This window comes from Raphanus sativus, chromosome 8, assembly GCF_000801105.2.
Source record: "Raphanus sativus cultivar WK10039 chromosome 8, ASM80110v3, whole genome shotgun sequence".
Classification (NCBI taxonomy): Eukaryota; Viridiplantae; Streptophyta; class Magnoliopsida; order Brassicales; family Brassicaceae; genus Raphanus; species Raphanus sativus.
Window position 1 is genome coordinate 22,792,600 of NC_079518.1, and position 18,156 is coordinate 22,810,755.

At 29.5% G+C, this 18,156-nt stretch overlaps 1 long non-coding RNA gene across 1 annotated transcript; it reads right to left on the minus strand.

Annotated features, from left to right (window-relative positions):
* Positions 1-10,840: 10,840 nt before the first annotated feature.
* Positions 10,841-12,709, minus strand: LOC130498604 (uncharacterized). The gene is made up of 3 exons (XR_008937495.1): positions 12,570-12,709; positions 11,263-11,749; positions 10,841-11,185 (listed from the first exon to the last, which is right to left on the minus strand). It is a non-coding gene; the product is annotated as an uncharacterized LOC130498604 (long non-coding RNA).
* Between the last annotated feature and the right edge of the window lie 5,447 nt (positions 12,710-18,156).

The window sequence follows — 18,156 nt, forward strand, 5'->3', positions numbered from 1 at the left end:
TTTAAAATACTCAATATAATGTTTCATTTATAAATCTAAATGTATAAGAATGCATATTTATACCAAAATATTTTGAAATGTTTCGAAAATAATCATGTGCTTTGAAAGCACGGATCAAAATCTAGCAGTATAAAATTTCAGTGTACGAGTTATATCCTAAACTGAAAATCTTTAAGTATTATTAATGTCTAATGTGAATAAGAAAATTAAATTTTAAATCTAAAATAATCTAAATATAAAACATAAATATTATAATATATAATTGATAATAAAATAAACTAATGCCAAATCACAACAATTAACTTTGTTAATAGTTTCATGATCCACAAGATTGTATAATCTTATTTCATAAGAAAACAAAAAGTCCAACTTCCTAATTAGAATACAAACATATTCTAACAATACAACTAAAAAGCATATGCGTTAATAATTAAAAATTACATATTGGTTCAACTAAGGGTGGGCGTTCGGATACCCGTTCGGGTTTCGGTTCGGGTCTATTAGGATTTCAGGTTTTCGGGGTCAAAGATTTTAGCCCCATTCGGGTATCTCTAAATTTCAGTTCGGGTTCTGATGTCTTTCATATTTCCATTGTTTTATCTTCATATTCGCATGCATTTTGATCATCAAAGGCATCATCTAGGCATATCTAGGATGCATTTTATTGCACATGTCCTTATCAGGTGTTGGAGATGCAACATGGTGATCATGGAAGGTTTGAGAGGTGTTTTAGAAGCAAGAATGATGGTCCAGCTCATGTGCCTATTTCACTAAGTGTTGCAGCGGTTTTTCGGCCCCAGCGGCCTAATGGCGTGACAAGAAACCGATGCGTTAAAAATGTGATTTTATCACACAGAATTGCGTAATCTGGCGCGGCTTTCCGCAGCGGTATCTCATCCCGCTGCTTGATAACCCTCCCAGCGGCTTTTGGGCATAGCGGCCTTGAGGCCATGAGTCGGGATACCGCTCCACGTCGAGAGCCAGCGGCCTTGTTACCCACAGCGGCATAGTGGCCTGTCATCAAGCCGCTGTGCACCGTGTTTTCCGTTAAATTACTATTTTGCCCTCTACGATTTACACACTCTAAACCTATGTTTAAGTTATCATTTTGTAGCCACCAGGCAGATTATTTTTTTTTTACTTGGTAAACACCATTCTATTGAAACTTCTTGATCTCTTTTGATCATTGATTCGATTGTTCTTGTTGTTTATCTTATTGATTTCTTATTCTGTTGATGATCAATCTGAAACCTCAAATAGGTTTAAGAATGATCATGAACCTTAGTGAGTAATCCACCATTGAATTCATGGGTTAGGAAGATTTAGGGTGATTAAGTTAGTTCTAGGATGTTTTAGTATAAATCAAACCGTATTCCTTGCCTAGGAGAGTATTCGTAATGCATCTATTGAGTTGGCCTCTCAAAAGTTGATCTTTAGACATCTCCCACCTACAAGGTGTTCGATGATATGTCTGAGTCAACTCTCCTAAGCTCTTAACATACTTTACCAAAGACATTTGTTGTTAAGGGTGTTAAGATAGCCAATAGGTTTGTTTGTTAATGATTGCTTTTATATTATTCAGCCAAAGACATTTGATGTCTGAAATATGTTAGCAAATGAGCATTCATCTAGACATAGAGTTTGTTTAAGACTGTGTCTAAGCTTAAGGTTGATTAGTTTGATTGACTGTTGCCATCCTTAGTTCGAAGCTTGATCACCCAAGGTCTAAATTCCTATACCCATGAGTTCTCCTTTCTCATAAAAGAAAGTTCATTGATTTACTGTTTTTATTGTTTAGTTATTGCATATTAGGTTCTAGAAATCATCAAATCTTCGATTGCACTTAGATTAAGGAAGTACTTGTATTCTTGGTGCTTTGAATCCCTTAGAATTGGTTCGACATTTCACTCATATTACAACATTTGTTTTAGGAGCTTTGAAACTCCTAGCATCAGGTTCGGTTTGGATCCTTGCGGGTTCGGTTCGGGTTCGGATAACCCGTTTAAATTATTTTCAAAATTTTAAAATTCATTATATACTTTAAACTTCTCAAAACTTATAAAAAATAATATATTACATATAAATTTCAATAACATGTATCAAAGTACCAAAACTTAACATATAAATTGGTTTGATTTGGATATTTGGATAAACAAAATCAATACATATTTTTATGTATTTTGATGTTTTGAGTATACTTTAACAATTTAGACATGTACTTTTGACTATTTATATATATTTTGAAGTATTTTGGAAAATTTAAAAATATTATATATATATTAGATGCTTTTTAATATACTTCTACATTCAATCTACAAATAGTTAAAATATATATGTATATTAATCTATCTCGGATACATTCGGGTACCCAAAATATTTTGGTTCGGATCGGGTTCGGTTTTGGTTCTTTAAATACCAAAAATTTGAACCCATTCAGATATTTAACTAATTTCGGTTCGGATTTGGTACTACTTTTTTAGATTGGATTCGGTTCGGTTCTTCGGGTTCGTTTTTTTTTTGCCCAGTCCTAGGTTCAACCAGTAGTTCAACTGGTAACCGGTTTTGAGTTATACCGGATTATTAAATAATATTTTTTTTCCTAAAACACAACCAAATTACAAACCGGATTGTTGGGTTTATCAGTTTAATTGCAGGTCCGAATCCGATTTAAAAAAAAATTGAGTATAAGTGTATAGTTATGCAACATCACAAGTTCAATACAATTATCATAACTTCTTACTAATATTTTTTAAAAATAGTATACAAAAACTTGATTACAAAAAACACAAATATGATTACAAATAAAAAAATTAAATTGCTAAAAGTTAAATTAAGAACAAAAATATACCCGCCTTCTGAAGGGCGGGTCAGAATCTAGTCTATTATATTAAAAGAGAAGTTATGACTTCTCATTCATGTGTGATTTTTAAGTAAATGGACCCTTACTAGAAAATAAAATTTCATTTAAATCTAACTAACATTTTGGTATCATTAAAATATCACATCTTATATACTCAATATATATAACAACTTCACCTATAAAACTGTTTTAATTTTATTTTTAGCAAATTTATTGACAAAAAATCTAACAAAATCCTACTAAAATTTTAAATATTTTGATATAATAATGCATCAGTTAATTTGTAACTAGCAGCATAATATTATTCAAATTAGTTTTAGTTAAGATTTTAACGAAATTTAAAAATTTGTATGCTATTTTCATTAACTTTCTAATCATAGTCTATACTATGTTAAAAATAGAAGTACTATATGAACTAAATAAAAAACTATATAGAATTAATAAATTAATTTATTTATTTAAAAAAAATCTTTCATTTACAATATCATAAGGTATTTATTCGTAACCCATGTATAAAATTTAATGAAATAATAACACCCAGTTATTTAAACATAACAATATATTTATTTATAAAATTCTGATACACTAAAAATATACATGCTAAAGTGTACATATGTGTTTTTCCAAAAAAATCAGTTCCTATACTTTTGGGCACAAGAATTAAACACTAATTAATAATGATCCATTTGATATATTGAATTACTATATTGACCCATTTACAAGATTTATTTGTTTTAATAGATAAGAAGATTCAATATTTATGTAAAGCCCAATTTAAATTTACATATGTTTGAATTATATTAAACTTATGTTCTAATATATACCTTCAAATCTAACATATTAAAAAGTATCAAATTTTATTTAATATTCAATATTTTATTTTATCATATCTATAGATATCTAATACTAAATGCTTAAAGATTAGTGTATCTGAATATTTTAAAATTATTATAAATTTCAAATAAAATACCAAATAGTAATTATTTTTATTATTAGTTAAATTTAAATTTAGAGTTACATGTAAATATTATTTTTAATAATATATAAACAAAATATAAAATAATTTATAAATTGTTGAACTTTGCATATATTAGTTTATCAAAGACAAATCCAACAAAACATATATAAAATAAGAAACAAAAAATACGTGTGAGTTTTAATTTAATAACAGAGAAACTATACATTTTATTGTATTTGAAAATATATAAATAATTAAATAAAGACATAAAGATGAAAATAAAAACCTGTACGGTTGTGCGGGTCCAGATCTAGTTAACTTTTTAAATCTAAATATACTACACGAATGGACCTATATAAAAAACAAACATACACGAATGGACCTGTAAGTTTTGTAATATCTCTAGACATGTTTTTGTGTTGGTCCAATACTAATCAAACAAGAAATATGACATACGTACAAAATGTAAACATGAGATTAGAGATCAAACCAAGTTATACACACCCAAAACCATAATTGTTCATAAGCACCATTTCATACAAACCCAAAACCATATAGATTCGCTAGAGTTATATATGTATAAACTGGATATACAATGCTATAGATAGAATTACCCAACATAAAAACTTTAATTTTCTATGGACTATTAAACCGGTTATTGTTATATTGATTATTCAACTGATCAAATAATTTGAAATGCCATGGATTTTAAAGTTCACCTTAAAATTCTTACAATAATATTTATGACTCATAATATTTCATGGAGGCCCCTTGTTACATGACACAGTGCTGAAATACATAGTTTAAACAATAAACAAAAATAGTTAAGATGGAAATTTTATTCATTTTCTAAAGTTTGTATATAATGTAAAACATGTGCGGATCAAAATCTAGTATTTATTAAAACTGGAGTACATGACTAGTAGATACACTTGTCCATAACAAATAAATCTAATAAAAATGGTAAAATAATAATATTTTTGTTTTAAGGAACTTTTTATTATTATTTTTAAGTTTTTAAGAAACTTAAACAACATATGTTGTTGCTCTTGCTCTAAGAATACTAAAATTGGTATACCAACTCAGATTACCCTTTATCCAAATAGCCCAACTCATTTGATAAATAGATGAGTCAATCCATTATTTATTTAATTTAGTCACTACAAGAAAAATGGTTTTTACTAGCGGAAGAAAAACACTATCTATCGATACGATAACGGTTTATGAAACGCTGTATCATCGCCCGTAATAATAGGTCAAGCACTTTAGATAGCGGTATTTGACGCTGCTATCTTATCTTTATATATTATAGCATTTTTTGTATGCAATTAAATATTGTTTGATAGCATTTATTTTTTGTTATTATTTATATTATTGAAAATTAAAAAAAAATATATATATATATATATATTCGTTTTTAATAAAATGTAATATATCAAAATTATAATTTATAAATTAAATTGAATTACAAATGGTTTACATGGAAAAAAAATAAACCAAATAAACCAACTAAACCAAAAAACAAAAACCTAAACCAGAAAATTAAACCTAATTACTAACTACTCTTCGTCTTCTTCATCTTCTACTCATGAAGCCGCCGCAACACCACCGCCCATCTCTGTGTCCATCCCGTCGTCCTCCTCCACCATTCAGCGCTGTCCTCCTCCTTCCATTCACCGTCGCGTCCTCCTCTAAGCCCTGTCTTATCTCCATCTCCGCCTCTCTTCTTCTTCTTCTTGCTCGGCTCCACCCTCGCGTCTGTCTTCTCTCCTTCTCTGCATCTCTTCTTCTCCAGTTCCTCCACCACCACTGGTAACTTCCGGTTACACCACTGATTCGTCAGATTCGCCACAAACCTATGAACAAGATCAGTTTCTCTGTTACAAAATCTCAAAAAAAAGTCTAATAGGAATCAAAACCACATAACTCAAGGAAGCTACGAGAGAGAGAGAGAGAGAGAGCAGAGAGAGAGCAGAAGGAAGATGAGGAGACAGGATCTTTTAGAAACCAACAAAAAATTGAAGAGAAAGGAGAGATCGTGAAAGAAAAAAATAATAGAAAAGAGAGAGAATAAAGAATCTAAGCCGTCGGATTAGATCTCATCCAATGGATGAAAAAGGTTATCCTTGTGCATAAAGATTGAACCAATGAGAAAGAAGGGGGAAGATTAACCAAAGAATGATTTATAGCCATTGGATTAAAATATCAATGGTCAAAAGTGATCAATCAAAATTGTTTTTATTTAATAGTTGTTTAAATATTATAATTTTATATAACTTTAACAAAGTGATTAGATTTTATTTTTAATGATTTATAATTTAAGATTTTATCTAATAAGTTTTAAACTTTTTGATTTAAAGTTTGGAGTTTATAACAAATGTTTGAATATAGGGTTTGAGGGTTAAAGGGTTTGGATATTGATTTAAGATCTGATATTAACTTTTGAAAAATATTAGTTTTTGAGTTTTATTAAGATTTAAAGTTAAATTTAAGATTTGATGTTAAATATTAGAGTTTAAAGTTTGTGTTTATGGTTTAGGGTTTAATGTATAGGGTATAGAGATTGAAAAAGCCAAACATAGCATTTCAAATTTTAAAAGAAAAAAACTTGAGTTCAAATTCAAGATTTGAAGTTATATTACGAAAATATAAGAATTTTAAGGTTTATATTTAGAGTTTAGTGTTTACAACTTGTTTAGGGTTTAGGGATTTAAATACCTAAACATAGCGTTGAAATTTTTTGCTATTAAACATATGCTATCATAGCGTTTCAAAATATACTACTCTATCGTAGCGTTTCCAAAAATACAAACGCTATCTAAAGCTAACGAATATGTCAATCATAGCAGAAAGCGAAAAAACGCTAGTCTAGTCTGCTATTAAAACGCATTTTTCTTGTAGTGAGTGAGTTACTAATTTAAATTATTTACACATAATTCTATTTTTAATTATTTATTTATTAATGACAGCTTTATTTTTTCAAGTATCCTGGCATATTATTAAGGAAGATCTGGTCGGATTAGTGAACCAATTTTTAAGTACAGGAGATATGGATGCGAGGTTGAATCTTACAAATATTTGTATGATTCCAAAGACGGAAAGACCCACAAGGATGACAGAGCTTAGACCTATTAGCCTTCGTAATGTGGGATATAAGATTATATCAAAAGTACTCTGCGAGAGGTTGAAACCATGTCTTCCAGGACTAATTTCGGAAACGTAATCGGCTTTTGTACCGGGGAGGTTAATATCGGATAATATTCTGATTGCACAGGAAATATTTCATGGGTTGAGGACAAACAAATCATGTCAAAATAAGTATATGGCGATTAAGACGGATATGAGTAAAGCATATGATCGGGTGGAATAGAATTTTATACAGGCTCTCCTTAATAAATTAGGATTTGATCCACATTGGACAAGACTAATGATGAAGTGTATATCTTCGGTTCAGTATCAGGTACTTTTAAACGGGCAACCAAAAGGGCTTATTATCCCTGAGAGGGGACTTAGGCAAGTGGATCCACTATCCCCGTACCTTTTCATATTATGTACAGAAGCTCTGATTGCAAATATTAAGCATGCAGAGCAAGGAAATAAATTAACGGGAATGAAAGTGGCGAGGGCTTGCACATCGGTATCTCACCTGCTTTTTGCAGACGATAGCATTTTCTTTTGTAAGGCACAAAAAGAGGAATGTGAAGTCATTCTGAAGATTTTAAAGGATTATGAGGCTGTGTCCGGACAACTAATTAATTTCCAAAAATCTTCTATTCAATTTGGACATAAGATTGAAGAAACCAGAAGGCAGGAAATGAGAGACATATTAGGGATTCAGAACATAGGGGGTACGGGTTCCTATTTGGGACTACCGGAAAATATTGGTGGATCGAAAGTACAAGTATTCGGGTTTGTACAAGATCGAGTAGATACCAGAATAAATGGATGGACGTTTAGATTCTTTACTAAAGGAGGTAAAGAAGTTGTGATCAAGTCAGTGGTAACGGCTCTACCAAATCATGTAATATCTTGTTATAGATTACCACAGAACACGGTAAAGAAATTAACGAGCACAGTTGCAAAATTTTGGTGGAGTCCGGGAGGAAGTACAAAGGGCATGTGCTGGAAATCATGGGACAAAGTCTGCCTCCCCAAAGAGGAAGGAGGATTGGGCTTTAAAGATATTATGAACTTTAATACGGCGATGCTGGCAAAGCAACTTTGGCGCCTTATTAATAAACCGAACACTCTCTTCTCTCGAGTGTTCAAAGTTCGGTATTTCAGGAACGCCTCTCCCCTGGAACCGATCCGATCATACTCACCATCCTATGGCTGGAGGAGTATTGTATCTGCTAGATCTCTGGTTAGCAAAGGACTAATTAAAAGGGTGGGAACAGGGTCATCGATTTCGGTGTGGAATGACCCCTGGCTCCCAACCACTCGCCCGAGACCAGCAAACAAAAATCAACATAACTTGTTACCGGACCTTACTGTTGACTCTCTTATAATTCCGGGTACTAGGACTTGGAATTTACAGGCAATTCGGGATTTGGTGGACCCCTTGGACGCAAAGATAATAGAAAGTATACCTCTTAGCCGTATAAGTATGGAAGACAGAGACGGGTGGCATTTTACAAATAATGGGAAATATACGGTTAAATCAGGATATGTGGTAGAAAGAGTTTATCCAGACAATGACAAAAATCAGGTCTTCTATGGACCAACAGTAGACGCCTTAAAAGCTTTTTGTTGGCAGGTGAAATGTCCACCGAAGATAAAACATTTTTTATGGCAGATAATTTCAGGATGTGTGGCAGTTAGGAAAAATCTGAAGGCACGAGGGCTGAAAGGGGATATAGAATGTGATAGATGTGGGCATGCTGAGGAATCAATGAATCATGTATTCTTTGATTGTCCCCCAGCACGGCAGGTTTGGGCGCTATCGATGATTCCGACCAACCCAACAGTCTTCCCATCGGATTCCCTATTTTCTAATATAGATCATTTATTTTGGCGGGTTTCACCAAAGTTGAAGGATCACCAGTTTGCGTGGATCTTATGGTACATTTAGAAAGCAAGGAATAGTAAAGTGTTTAGTAATTTGGATATAGATGCAAGGGATACACTAATGCTGGCTGAATCGGAATCTTCTATGTGGGCGGCGGCACAGGAGACAGATACACGAAGAAATATAATACCACAAGTACACCAACCTCCAGTAATCCCAGGGAGATGGTGCTTTACGGATGCCTCCTGGAAGGATAAGGATATTTTCTCAGGCCAAGGATGGTTTAGTACATTAGCAGGATTTACGGGTTTAATGGGAGCCCGAAATGTTAGGGCCAGTTTATCTCCCCTACATTCGGAGGTTGAGGCTTTAATTTGGGCAATGGAGTGTATGATAAACCTAAGACATTATCATGTTACGTTTGCTACGGATTGTTCTCAATTGGTAAAGATGGTTTCAGAACCAGAAGAATGGCCAGCATTCGCAAGCTATTTGGAAGACATCAAGAGTCTACAAGACATTTTCTCGAGCTCACAGATCATACATGTACCACGAACGGAGAATTCAAAAGCGGATCGTTTAGCACGTAGTGCCAGACAACAATCGTCTTTCGTCGTTCACATGGATGCAGAGCCCCCAGTTTGGTCCGCAGAGTCTATATGAGTCTGTTTGTTGATGACAAAAAAAAAAAAATTTATTAATGAAAACTGCAATTTTTTGGGTGGATTTTTATAAAATATTGTTTGCGATTTTAAAGAAAAATACAAAATTTATGATTTTGGTAAAAGAAATGAAATATACAGCTTTTTTATGGTTTTGACCAAAAGATATGTTTTATGGTTTTATGGTTTTAATGAGAAATTGTTGTTTACGGGTTTGACGATTTTAGGTATAGAAAATTTGGTGGAAATAATATTGGCGATATTTGTGGGGATATCTATAGAATACATGAGATCGACATGGGAACTTCCGTTGTCTTCTCTTTGTTGGAACTCTTAATCATCAAATTGAGTGTATCTATCTTTTTCGTCTTCTACTATCATATTATGGAGTATGATACATTCTCTTATAATCTTCCCAATTTTGACTTTATCCCAAAACAATGCTAGATTTTTAACAATGGCAAAGCGATCTTGCAAGATTCTAAGAGCACGCTGGACATCTCTTCGGACAGCTTCTTGACGTTGAACAAATAAAACCGCTTTCGGTCCTTGTAGTATTGGAATAGATTAAAATTGTCCATTTCGGATAAATACCATCGATGAGATAGTAAGCCATATGATACTCTCTTCCATTGATAAAGAAAGTGACTTGAGGAGCTTGACCTTTTATTATGTCATTCCATAAATTTTAAGGAATTATGGAAGAAAAATATTCCTTATCAAAATTGATATGGAACAAAAGGAATAAATATTCATTTTCTTGTTCATCTTCGTTCATTTTCTACTCATTCGTATTCGTATTTTAATGGTCACTAGTTAAAACTTAATCTTCCACATAGTTTTGAAGGGTTTCAACTGGACGACTAAATTGATGCATCCCATTTTCTTCATTAAGATGTTATTTATATATATATTTAATTTGAATATTTATTAAATAAAAATCCATATTAATATAATTTTGTGATCATTTCTATCTTGTTATAAACAAATTAAACCATTGATCACAAAATTTTCAAAAGTAAGATTTTAAAATTTCTAATAATTTATAATCGTTTTAAAAAACTCAAATATGACATATAAGAAAAAATCTAAATTTTTTATTATATGGTATTATAAAATTAAACAAAAAGAGCTAAGATATAAAATTGTTATCAAATATTTATTATTTATGATCATTAATTTTCATATATACTTTAATCATATTAGGTAATTCCTATGTTTTTATTTAAAGAAAGTGCAAGAATATTCTTTTGTACACTATTTATCATTTGATAGTTAATCTAATAAAAAGTATATTATAAGTTAAGATGGACCAACCTATTTTTTTTTTAAAAAAAAAATTTATTCTCATGGTGACACGTGGCTACAAAATAATGTTGTAATATTTCTCAACTAATATATTAGGAATTTTATGGTAACAAAACCTAAATAGTCACGTGTATTTATTTTGTATATAGTAAAATTTAAATGATACTAACATAGATATATAGTATATTTTATATGGTTTTTTTTTATAACTCAGGGTTTAATCCCTAGGAGTTGGGGGTCTAGGATTTATTTATTTTTAAATCCTCGTGACCTCGTGAAATACCTCAGGATTTTGTTGATGGACCAAATTTGATAAAATATCAGCAAAATTGGGTTGATTGGCCAAGTTTGACAAAACACCAACTAAATTTTTGCACCGCTCCATTAGTCTGCATATAAAAAGTAATATTTAGTAAATAATATAACACACCAATGACATATAAAACACTAATTAGTATAAAATAACCTGAACAGTTGTAGCACCAACTAATTGTTGGATCATTCCTGCTAAATTCTGGACTTGACTTTGCAATCCTGAAACTTGTGACTTTAGCTCAAGAACTTCAGAATTTGACGTTTTCAAATTTGGAGTATTGGACATCTTCAATAGCTTTGAAGGTGTAGGTCCACGTCCTAGGAAATAGGTCATCCAAGAGATTTGCCGTTGAATTAGAGTCATCAGAAGCATGAATGATTTCTGCTGCTTTTGCAGTAGTATCGACATCTTCTCCGTGTAAGACCCATTCCGTATAAGAACTTAGAAATCCGAAACACATTAAGTCACCTTCAATATCTTGTCTTAGCTTCAATTTGGATAGAGAACAATGATTACATGGACATTTTAACATGTCCACTTTAATTTTGCCAAAAGCAAAATCTAAGAAATTTTTTACACCATTTGTATAGTCTTGAGATAAACGAGACTTGTTTATCCATGACTTGTCCATGATGACCTAAAAATATACATATATATACAAAATTAGTTAATAAATTATTTTAATATATAGTTAAAGTAGAGATACTTATGATTCATGACAGAAATGTTTTAGTTAAGAAGATTCATAACTGTGTTAAAAAAAAAGAAGATTCATAACTTGGCTGATCGTCAGATGTGTTATATACGTGTATATATATTTTGTTTTAAAGGATTTCATAAATTAAAGAAGTTTTGCAGTACAGAAAGAAAAGAAAACAAGTGTAGGGAAATTAAAAGAAAGAGGGACAGGAGGGCTATGCTTTAGTGAACCAAAAACAGAGTAATAAACAGAGATAGCACGGTCAATTTAGACTGGACCAATAAAAACCAAAATTTTACCACGCTTCGAACCAGTGTTAAAAAGAGCAACATACTTGTAAATAATTATTGTTAAGAGTCGTACATCTCAAAAATGGCTGGTTCTCAGACTTCAACACTAAAACTAAAGTAACAAGCGTATCTTATAAACAAGTCAAAAGGATGTACTTTTTTTTTCAAACACTTTTTTTAATTGAAACAGAGTCAAAAGAATGTAAAACTCATGATTTCAAACTCAATAGATTCAAACAAAATAGATATTAAGCCTAAATCAAAATAGGAAAAATAAAACGACGGATTGGATTATCTAAACAGCAATAACACCAGTGAGTAAGAAACCAATGAAACTAAATCATTAAGAAATCAATGAATAAAAAATCAATGAAACCAAATCAATGAAACCAAATCAATGAAACTCAATATTACGTATCACTTATATGCCATCAGTATATTAACAGAGAAAAGAGGAGCTAATTTACCTCGCTTAACGTCGTAAGGTGATTTGATTCATGAAACTCTTCGATGATAGGTTTCTCTTGAAAAGCCTAAATCAAAATATGTTTATGGTGAGTTAATATATAAAGATATTATATATAAATATATTCACTTGCCGCCTAAAAAGAATATTTGAGGGAATCTGAAAACGAATTTTTTTTGCAAAGTATTTATAGGAAGAAATCTCAGTCACGGTATTGTTAAATACTCCCTGTTTCTCAATAAGTGTCGTTGTAGAGAAAATTTTTCGTTGCAAAATAAGTGTCGTTTTAGCATTTCAATGCAGAATTTATTAATTTTATTTTCTATTTTATTTTTCTATTGGTTGAGTTATATGGGTAATGATGATTTTTTATTGAAAATATGCAAAATTAAATGATTTATTAATCTATGTGCAAAAGTCTAAAGTGACACTTATAATAAAACAGAGGGAGTATTATTTAGATTAATGCATCAGTTATCTAACCGTTTCAAATTCAATATATTAGCATTAGTTGCTAAAAGTGATACAAATATGCATTTATTAGTATCAATTGTAATGACCCGACACTAAAGAATTTACAATGACATCACTTAATAAAACTGATGTAAAACTGTATAATTTGCATCATTTAGTTTTAAGTAATTCTAATTTGTGTCAATAAAGTTTCTGATACAATATAAGTGATGCTACAGACCTCGTTTTTTGTAGTGTCTATACCCCAATGACCATGTACTGCGATAATCTGAGGGTAGACAGATTCGAACTCAGGTCCCGTAGGATCTATGGAACGCCATGCTACCACCCGACCACTAACGTGTGGCTTATTTAATAAATAACAATATAATATATATATATATATATATATATAATATATATATATATATATATATATAATAAATATAAAATATAAGCCTTCATATTCATAGGGTTTTATGATCATTCATATCGTTTTATAACAAATTTTTAAATAATTGATAACAAAATTTTCAGTGTGAAAAATTTAATAAGTTTATAATTTTTAACGTTCTTGAAAATTCATCGAAAGTTAGGAAATTAAAATATTTATGTAATCGTATATGGTTTATAGTTTAATATATATATATATATATATTCAATGAGATTTTTTACTCATATGGTTTAAGATCATGTGTATCTTATTATAATAAAAATGTTAAACCATTGATCATTAATTTTTAACATAATAATTTTAACAGTTTAGTTATTTATTGTCATTTTAAAAAATTCAAAATATAATATATATCCGAAAAAATCTAAATTTTTAATTTATAGCAAATTTGATTGTTTAATTTATTTTAAGAATGTAAAATTAAACAAAAAATGATAGAATATATATAAATTGTTATCAAATATTTTTATTATTAGAATCATTAATTGTCATATATATATATATAGTCATTTTTGGTAATTCCGTAACTTTTATTTAAAGAAAGTCCAAAATAGTAATTGTACACTTTGATTAATTTTATGATTATTTTAATAAAAAATATAATATTTACTTAATTGGACCAAAATATTTTCTAAGAATTCTGAATCTCATTCTGATGATGACAAGTAACTATCCTTAAAAGTTGTAATGTTTCTCAGTTAATATATAGGGGATGGTCAGATTTCATATTATGTCAACTATTTTCTTATTTAAAAATATCGTTATGATAATAAGAAATATTGTTATGACTTATGATATTGACTATATAACAAAAAATATCGCTATGATAATAAGAAATATTGATACATTTCATCATGTTTTATCGTATTCCTTCATGTAGATAAAGATACATTAGTATTGTATAAATGTGTAAGCATGTGATGATTTATAGTAAGTGAGAATATGTATAAAGTCAACATTGTAATGTTTGTTTGGCTTAACTGAAAAAAGAAATCAACAAAGCAATAATAACAATTGAGCTCTAAAATAAATAAATTACGAAAGAGAAGAAAAAGATATGTTGAAAAGCCAATGTTCAATAAACCATCATTAGTAGAAGACTAACAACTAGACATGTTATTAGGAGTCTAGACGTTAATAAATGATTAATTTATTTTATATATTTTACATTTACATTAAATATTTTAGTTTTTAACTTTAATCATAAATTTATTTTGATAAATTATAAAAATTAAATAAAAATAAAACAACTTTGTGGATCTGTACTAATATTATTGCGTCATTCAATAAATTTAAACTAATTTAGGTTAACTTTAATCAATTTAAAATGGTTTAAACTTATTTAAATTGTATAATTCAGATTTTAAGAAAAACAAAATTGGATGGTCAACTTATTGTTTAAGTATATTCACTTAGACGACTAAAATAATTTTTTTGAACACTGAAAAAACTATAAAAATAATAATTGAATCGTTTCAAACTGACTGACTACATCTCGTTACATGAAAAACTTTTTTCTAGTATTTATTAGTACATTAGTAAACAGTGATGTTGGGTTTCCAAAGAAGGAAAACTTATTCCAAATAGGCTGAATATCATGGGTGGATCGATGGCTTGAGGAGTTGGTACATGTTACAAGCTAAATAATACCAAGTTGTTGTGCACATATGAAGATGGAGTCTTCAGCTCTTTCGGCTAAGAAAGACCAAACTGTCCACACTAAACTCTAAGATCAAGTCCATAAGTTGTGTTTTTTTTGTTCTTTCAAATTTTCTAAACACTTTATTATATTTTGTTCGCATTTTTACGAATTTTTAATATTTTTCTTCTCCCCTAAAATATTGTCTTTTCTAATTGTTTTCTCTTTTTCTTTATTTTACTCATGTACTCATATAGGGGATGGTCAGATTTTCATATTATGTCAACTATTTTCTTATTTAAAAATATCGTTATGATAATAAGAAATATTGTTATGACTTATGATATTAACTATATAACACATGTAAGTTGATACTTGTCATCATGTTTTATCGTATTCTTCATGTAGATAAAGATACATTAGTATTGTATAAATGTGTAAGCATGTGATGATTTATAGTAAGTGAGAATATGTATAAAGTCAACATTGTAATGTTTGTTTGGCTTAACTTAAAAAAGAAATCAACAAAACAATAAACAATTGAGCTTTAAAATAAATAAATTACGAAAGAGAAGAAAAAGATATGTTGAAAAGCCAATGTTCAATAAACCATCATTAGTAGAAGACTAACAACTAGACATGTTATTAGGAGTCTAGACGTTAATAAATGATTAATTTATTTTATATATTTTACATTTACATTAAATATTTTAGTTTTTAACTTTAATCATAAATTTATTTTGATAAATTATAAAATTACATAAAAATAAACTAGACAACTTTGTGGATCTGTACTAATATTATTGCGTCATTCAATAAATTTAAATTAATTTGGGTCAACTTTAATCAATTTAATATGGTTTAAACTTATTTGAATTGTATAATTCAGATTTTAAGAAAGAGAATTTTAGCTCAATATACATAATGAAGACCTAAATTGCTTAACTACACATGAAGTGATGTTAATGGTCCATGTGATATACATCTCAGCTTGCTTGGACGATTATACCCTTCTGTCATGATGAAAAAAATCAGGTTTGTACACTGACATGACAGGTTGTCTGAAAAGTGCGTCAGTTCGAGGTGTAGGTTGCTAGGTTATTAGGTTGCTAGGTGGCTGACTTCTGCTCTACTAGAACTTAAAAATGCATTATCTCTTTCTTTTTGCTACAATTTTTCTCTGTTATGATATTCATTCTAACTTCTTTTTCTTCCTACAATTTTTTTCATAAAACATTGCATTTTCTTCTTCATAATGCAATTTTAGTTTGAGATGGAAAATTTAATCACTGAAAAAGCTTGTCGACTTCCGTAAATTCTGTAGCGTTTGATGAAAAATTGTAAATCTACGGTAAAAATTTATGGAAATGAAAACTTGAGAACTATTTTTTTCTGGGTTTATGATTAATTATACTAAAACTCTTTAATGGAATTGACCATCAGATACTTTCCAATTTACTAACGAGTTAATAAATTTTGAACATGTTAAATTTGTTAGCGAGTAAATAAAATTTTAACATGTTATAAACTTTATTATCGGGTTATATTTATTTATAAACGTTAAACAAGTCAGTATCTTAACAATATAATTTTGTATTATTTTCAATCTAACGTTTTTTTTAAACAGTTAAACAAAAAGTTAACTTACTAATATTATAGTTAACAAGTAATATAAAATCTCCTTTTCGAAATGTGGAAAAAGTGTTACTGATTGTTAGTGGTTAACTTATTTGTTAGAAACTACATTTACAAAATAGCTTGTTGTTTTGTAGTACCTAATTCATTAGTTGATATATGTTTTGTTAACTGATGTTTGTTTGATAGACAATTTGTTAAGCAATATTGTTTAATATGGGATCTAAATCTCATATTCAGAAACTGACCATCAGATATTTTACAAGTTATTAACGAGATAATAAATGTTTATATGTTACAAAATTTGTTAGCGAGTAAACAAATTCTTAACATGTTATAATCTTGTTATCGAGTTATATTTTATTTATAACACGTTAACCAAGTCAGTAGCTTAACAATATGCTATATAATTTTGTATTATTTTCAATCTAACGCATTATTAAACAGTTAACAAAAAGTTAACCAACTAATATTATAGTTAACAAGTAAAATAAATTTCATTTTCGAACATGAAAAAAGGTGTTACTGATTGTTAGTGGTTAACTTATTTGTTAGAAACTATACTTATGAAATAGCTTTGTTTGTTGTAGATATCTAATTTGTCCGTTGATACATGTTTTGTTAACTGATGCTTTGTTTGATAGATAATTTGTTAAGTATATATTGTTTAATGTGGGATCTAAATCCTATATTCAGATATTTACATAGGTTAAGTTATATGTTAGCATGCTACGTACATCGATAACAGTTATATCCAATGTTATCATTGACATTACATTGGTTAGCAGGCTACATGCATCAATAGCGGTTAACCTACGAAACATTTATCAGATAACAAATCATATTTGAAAAGACTCATACATTATTAGGTTAAAATTAAATATAAACATTAAAGGAGTATTACACTGAATTGGAACACATAGAATATAGTTATTGTAAGTGAGAAGAGAAGAAATAAAGTTAGAAGAGAAAAAGATAAAGTGGTAAAAGAGAAAGAAGATGAGAAATAGCTAATGGAGGTACTTGCACACCTATTAGATAGGCTGACACATTGTACCAGCTATATCCTAAAAGAGTGTAGAATATAAGGGTATTTTCGAAATGAAAATGAGTTTAATAAGAGAGTGGTAGAATGCTAATATAGGTTGGATTTAGGGCTATGCATGCCAATTATCTCTTTTAAGAAAACCAATTTGGATGGTCAACTTATTGTTTAAGTATATTCACTTAGATGACTAAAATAATTTTTTGAACACCGAAAAAACTATAAAAATAATAATTGAATCGCTTCGATTTGACTGATTTCATCTCGTTACATGGAAAACTTTTTTCTAGTATTTATATGAGTACATGAGTAAACAATGATGTTGGGTTTTCAAGGAAGGAAAACTTATTCTAATAGGCTGA